General features: G+C 59.0%; 1 pseudogene; it reads right to left on the bottom strand.

Moving 5' to 3' along the window:
- Window positions 1-492: 492 nt before the first annotated feature.
- On the bottom strand, window positions 493-5093 carry LOC133362654 (protein Wnt-7b-like; annotated as a pseudogene).
- Window positions 5094-7338: the final 2245 nt, after the last annotated feature.

Raw genomic sequence — 7338 nt, 5'->3', positions numbered from 1 at the left:
CTTGTGGGTCCTCGTGGTCAGCAAATCTGAGTGGGAGAAGCAGCATGTGGTTGGAGGGGCAGAGGTGGTGGTGGGGGGGAGGGGCAGGGCATGGTGAGCAATGTGGACGAGTCACCCGACTCCTCCTCATCTCTCCCATCATGCTGAGATCTCGGTGGCTACTTTGTCCCAGGCTCGGGAGCCGATTGCAGATCTCACTCTTGCAGGGATCCGCCTGGCGCCCCCCCCCCCACCCCGTCGGCAATCACGCAGGGTGGCGGTGGGTGGGGTGGTGAGTGGGGTGGGGTGAGGGAGGGAGTTGAGGGCAACTGCGAGGTGCGGAACGACAGCCGCGCCATCAGGCAGCGACATCCGCTGACACTTTTGTCCGGCCATGATTGTTGTTTGCCAGGGGCGAGGCCCGTGGGGGCCATGGCCGACAGTCGACGGGGCGATGCGATCGAGCCGGCGGAGGAGTCGGGGCCCCAGCTTCCCAGCGAGCCGCCGCCGCCGTCACTTGCACGTGTACTCCCTCCGCCCCCTCGCTGCACGTGCTGCAGCGCACGTAGCAGCACCAGCGGAACTCGCACTTGCAATGCCACGAGCGCGTGTACTGGCGCGTGTCGTAGCCGCGGCCGCAGCACAGCAGCTCGCAGCCGTCGGCGTGCGGCGACGTGCGGTTGCACGGGCGGCCGCGCGTGCCCACGCTGCCCGTCAGCCGGTCCTCCTCGCAGTAGCTAGGCGAGCTCTCGGTGAACACGAGCTCCGTGTGGAGCGGCTTGCGGTGGCCGCGCGAGCGCCTCGCCTGGAGGAAGGCGGGGTAGCGGTGGCGGTAGCGGCCGGCGTGCACCGGCTCCACGTGGACCGCCTCGTCGTACTTGCGCTTGAGCGCGGAGCCCACCTCGCGGAACTGGGGCAGCGTGGCCCAGCACGTCCTGGTGGTGCACGAGCCCAACACTCCGTGGCACTTGCACACCGGCTTCATCTTCTCCTCCAGCACCTGGCGGCGCGTGGGGGGGGAGAGAGAGACGAGAGGGCAGGAGAGCATCGGGGAGGTAGGTGGGGACAAGTGGGGGGGGGGGGGGGAGACAGAAAGACAGAGAGAGACAGAGAGAGACACAGAGAGACACAGAGAGACAGAGACAGACTTTGACTTTAATAATTTTATTACACCAGCGGCAATTGTGCTGGAGTTTTCCAATATATGAGCCTTTATGGCAACACACAAACATGTAATAAAAGACTCCGTCAGCCACTGCTGGTCTCCGCTTGTCTTCTATTTAGGTTCTTCTCCGCACCCCGCTGGTCTCCTCCACGGACCAGCGTCGTCTCCTCTCGCGTGCCACGCACGCTCCTCCGTTAGCTCCTCTACTCCCGCACTCCGCACCCCGCTGGCCGACGGCGTGCTGAGGACCTTCGGCCACGTGGCCGATGGCGCGGATCTCTCACCACCCAGCGTGGTTCAGACTCTCAACTTCCCCGACTGCCCCGATCTCTTCCGGGCTCCCACTAATATACATTCCCCATGTGATCCTGACTCCTCTCCTTCCGGATCGTCAGATCCGGCCTTCCCATACTGCCCCGCTGGCTCCGCCCCCATTCACCTCGCCTCACATGTGGAGCCGAGGTGAAAACGGTGCCCCTCCCACACGCCCCGCAGACCAGGCTCCGCCCCCCAATACCCGGGCGCGTGATTGGACCGAGCCCAGCAACAACCCCATTTACACTATGAGACACCTCCTTTACCAGTGGCAAAATATAGTGATAGGTTTTACCACTTTCAACTGGTACAAAACTGACAATCATGTTTGCAAGAACCACAAGAACCACAACACAAGCAGTCAAAATGCAAACAAAAAGAAACAACCTCTGTATGATTGATAATGATATGCACTGTCCTTGAAGTTAATGGGCCTGCCACCTCGAGACAGCTTTCCTTAGCTAAAAATAAGCATTGTGCCGGAAAAATGACGAGGAGAAGAGGTAGGATAATGGGGGGTGGGAAGGGGGGGGGGGAGAGAGTGGGGAGGGGTGGGATTTTGTTTTCAGCGCCTGCGTTGGATTGGATCTGGAGGAGTGCTTGGTGTGGGGAAATCGCTGGCACCTTGCGCCCCGGCGGCGTGTTGTGCAGGTTCATGAGCGTGCGCGCGCCTCCGCTGGACCTCGCGCGCGGTCCACGAAGAGGCCGCGAGAACTCGAGGCTGTGGCTGAGGTCGGCCGAGCAGCCGCCCTGTGCATCGTAGAAGCCGCCCTGCTTGGCGCCGTCGCCAGCCGCACCAGCTCCGGTCGCCCCGGGCCGCCCGCCGCCGTGATGGCGTACGCCACGGCCGCCGCCATCACGTGCCGTGCGCGAAGGCGCTTCTCGGCTACCTGCTCGTGTCGGGGAGCCCACGCACAGGGGGGGGGGGGGCTGGTGTGAGTAGCCAGGGTGGTTGGAGCAGGGACGCGTGGGAGGTGGGGGGGAGACGCGCGGGTCGCGGTGATGGGGGTGGGGAAACAATTGATCGGCTGGATAAGGCAACTGCTGTATCATAAGGTCACGGGCAGCCTGCTGATACATGGAGTCCTCTTGAGGAGATACCAACTGGGTCAGGTGTGCGACAGGGGTGTCTCCCTATGTCACCGGTGTCATTCATGTTGTGAATGGAGCCCTTTGCCCAGGCGGTCAGGGGAAATCAGCGGATTAAAGTGGTGTAGGGAGCCAGCAAAAATAGCCATGTGTATGGACGATGTCGTCATTTCCTGTGGGGATGTCTCCTCGGTATGGGAGGCCCTAGGACTCGCGGATAGATTATTTTGGGCCTCGGGATCTAACGTAAATGTGAGGAAGAGTGAGATGCTGATCTTCAGTGACCCCAGGCTATTCGAGGGCCGTCCACCGGTATAAACGGTGCTGGGAAGGGGATCAAGATCCTAGGGGTCAGCTTCTGTTGGCAGGACTCGGCGACGAAGCATTGGATGGGAATGGGAGAGGGGCGGTGAGGGGCGGGCCCGGCCGGGCGGTGGGACAGGCGCCTTCCAATGGAAGGTAGAATGTTGGTCCCGAGGGTGGAAATCCTCCCGGCACTTATCTACCGGGCCTACGTGATCTCGCCGGGCGCGCAAATGGCGAAAAGACTGCAGCGAATGTTCTTCAGGTTCTCTGGGGGGGGGGGGGGGGGGGGGGGGGGGGGGGGGGGGGGGGGGGGGGGCGACGGGCCGAGTGGAACGGAAACGATGTGTAATAATAAAAGCGTCGAGAACGGTGGGAGGGGCGCCCCAAATCACGTGCACCCTCGCCACGATCCTGGTCTGCGACACGCTGCGCCTGTATTTCTCCAATGGACTCCAGGTGGAAGCCTCGTTACATACGGCACAGGCAGGCGTGGCTCCTGCGGTGGCTTGGCACCCCCGTGGCTTGGCCTCAGGGGTGGTCGTGCACCGCGGCAAGCGAACACGTCGTGAAGCGTGAGCCGGCCCAGACACGCGCGTCGTGGATTCCCAGGGACGTCCTGGCGGAGACGTCTAAGCAGGAGGTGGTACAGAGGTGCCAGGTGCACGGGGTGCCGTGCACCGACTACTTTAGAAAAACGTAACATCGCCAGCCCTGACGAAAAGGCAATGGGATTTATCCTGGCTGGCGGCCTGGGACAGGCCGGAATAAAGACGGTTCATGTGTTCCCGAAGATTGGCCCGCACCCTCAGTGCCCATTTGCTCGGGACGGTGTGGGAGTTATGTCAGCCTCTGCTGCCTCATTTTTGTCCGGTAAAGGCCACATTGCCCAATACAATTTGGGGGATGTTCAGACAGAGGGCGGGGGAGGTCTGGGCTCAGGCGTGGGCCGTCGGTAAGCGCCGTGAAGGAGGCGGCCCTGTGGGCGGCGCGCGGGAGAGTGATTAAGGGCACCTGCATGTCGGCCGTTGGAAAGGGTGGTGTAGGTGGAGACAGAGATGGTGGGCAGTGACGCTGCAAATGAGAAATGGCGGTGGCCTCCACCCCCGTGTGGCACAGAGTTTGAGGACGGCCTCCGCTGCGAGGGTAGGCGGATTCATGTTTCTTCCCTGGCGACCGGTAAACTTGTTCGCTCAAAGGTGTGTGCAGGATGTGTCTCTCGTGTTTCATACTCGGTGCACCTGCTGTCAGGGAGAGTGGTGCAGGCACTGGTTGTTACAACAGGATCACCGGCTCGGGTTGTGGTCATGATTTCTCCTGTTCTTTTTCCTGTTCTAGGCAGAGGACTGCCCCTGATTGAGAAATGAAAAAACTTTTAAATAAATAAGAAACGTGGCGCGTTGCGAGTTCTAGAATTCAGAGAGAGACGCACAGGGTGACCGCACACCGCGGGTCCGCCCCTCTGCCGAACTGACGCCGAGTCGGGGCGCTCACCGCCTGGGAGCTCCTGGCCGAACACCGTCTCCTCCCCCAGCGCCGAGCAATTCCAGCGGCTGAATCGGAACTGGTGCCGGCACTCGCCGATTCCCAGGCGCGCGCCCTCGCCGACCGCGACCATCGCGTCCGGGTGGCTCCGGCACAGCGCCCGCTGTGGCGTCAGTCCCGGAATCTTGCCGCAGATCGTGTCCGCGGACAGCGCCCTGCGGCCATCGGGCAGGCAGACGGACGCACGGACGGGCGCGTGGACGGAGAGCCGCCCGGCGGCACCGTGACCCGCGCGAGCGAACGCAGCAGCAGCAGCAGCGTGCAGACTTCTCCCTCGACGATCTTCACAGCGACGCGTTGCCACTCATTGACCCGACATCGCCACCGCAGCCCCCCCCCCCCCCCACAACGCCGCGCGACGAGCCCGGCTTCTCGACGAGCCCGGCTTCTCTCTCTTACCCCACTCGCGAGTCGAAGAAGGCCGCCGTGAGAGCAGCAGCAATGCGGAGGAGGGGGCGGTGCGGCGGTGCCCAGCGGTGGACGCGCGCGCCACATGGCGCCGTCTGCCGCGTGGCCGAGGTGCTGGCGCGCGCCATCTCGCGGAGTGTCACAGTGCCGCTGTGACGAGTCGAGCCAGACCACCTCGTCACACGCAGCAGCAGCTACACACACAGTGACACTCAGCTACACACAGTGACACTCAGCTACACACACACGCCTACACACAGTGACACTCAGCTACACACACACAGCTACACACAGTGACACTCAGCTACACACACACACCTACACACAGTGACACTCGGCTACACACAGTGACACTCAGCTATACACAGTGACACTCAGCTACACACACACAGCTACACACAGTGACACTCAGCTACACACAGTGACACTCAGCTACACACAGTGACACTCAGCTACACACACACACCTACACACAGTGACACTCAGCTACACACACACAGCTACACACAGTGACACTCAGCTACACACACACACCTACACACAGTGACACTCGGCTACACACAGTGACACTCAGCTATACACAGTGACACTCAGCTACACACACACAGCTACACACAGTGACACTCAGCTACACACAGTGACACTCAGCTACACACAGTGACACTCAGCTACACACACACAGCTACACACAGTGACACTCGGCTACACACAGTGACACTCAGCTATACACAGTGACACTCAGCTACACACACAGTGACACTCACCTACACACACACAGCTACACACAGTGACACTCAGCTACACACACACAGCTACACACAGTGACACTCAGCTACACACAGTGACACTCAGCTACACACACACAGTGACACTCAGCTACACACAGTGACACTCAGCTACACACAGTGACACTCAGCTACACACAGTGACACTCAGCTACACACAGTGACACTCAGCTACACACACACAGTGATATTCAGCTACACACACACAGCTACACACACACAGTGACACTCACCTACACACACAGTGACACTCAGCTACACACACAGTGACACTCAGCTACACACACAGTGACACTCAGCTACACACACAGTGACACTCAGCTACACACACAGTGACACTCAGCTACACACACAGACACTCACCACACACAGTGACACACACCTACACACACAGACACTCACCACACACACAGTGACACACACCTACACACACACTCACCACACACACAGTGACACACACCTACACACACACAGACACTCACCACACACACAGTGACACACCCTACACACGCAGACACTCACCACACACACAGTGACACACCCTACACACACAGACACTCACCACATACACAGTGACACACACCTACACACAGACACTCACCTACACACACAGTGACACACACCTACACACACACAGACACTCACCACACACACAGTGACACACCTACACACACACACACACTCACCTACACACACAGTGACACACACCTACACACACACAGACACTCACCTACACACACAGTGACACACACCTACACACCACAGACACTCACCACACACACAGTGGCACACACCTACACACACACGACACTCACCTACACACACAGTGACACACACCTACACACACACAGACACTGACCTACACACACAGACACTCACCTACACACACAGTGACACACACCTACACACACACAGACACTCACCACACACCAGTGGCACACACCTACACACACACAGACACTCACCTACACACACAGACACTCACCTACACACACAGTGACACACACCTACACACACAGACACTCACCACACACACAGTGACACACACCTACACACAGTGACACACACACACACACAGACACTCACCTACACACACAGTGACACACCTACACAGACACTCACCTACACACACAGACACTCACCTACACACACAGTGACACACACCTACACACACACAGACACTCACCTACACACACAGACACTCACCACAACACACAGTGACACACACCTACACACACAGACACACACCTACACACACACAGACACTCACCACACACACAGTGACACACACCTACACACAGTGACACACCACACACACACAGACACTCACCTACACACACAGTGACACACACCTACACACAGACACTCACCTACACACACAGACACTCACCTACACACACACAGACACTCACCACACACACGTGACACTCACCTACACACACAGACACTCACCACACACACAGACACTCACCTACACACCACAGACACTCACCTACACACACAGACACTCACCTACACACACACAGACACTCACCTACACACACACAGACACTCACCACACACACAGTGACACACACCTACACACACACAGACACTCACCACACACACAGTGACACACACCTACACACACACACAGTGACACACACCTACACACACAGACACTCACCACACACACAGTGACACACACCTACACACAGTGACACACACCTACACACACACACACTCACCTACACACACACAGTGACACAC

This window comes from Lethenteron reissneri, unplaced genomic scaffold (assembly GCF_015708825.2).
Source record: "Lethenteron reissneri isolate LAM-NWPU_2019-01 unplaced genomic scaffold, ASM1570882v1 scaffold_1568, whole genome shotgun sequence".
Lineage (NCBI taxonomy): Eukaryota > Metazoa > Chordata > Hyperoartia > Petromyzontiformes > Petromyzontidae > Lethenteron > Lethenteron reissneri.
Note: the sequence above shows the minus strand (reverse complement) of the source record. Positions and strands in the feature narration are given on the sequence as shown.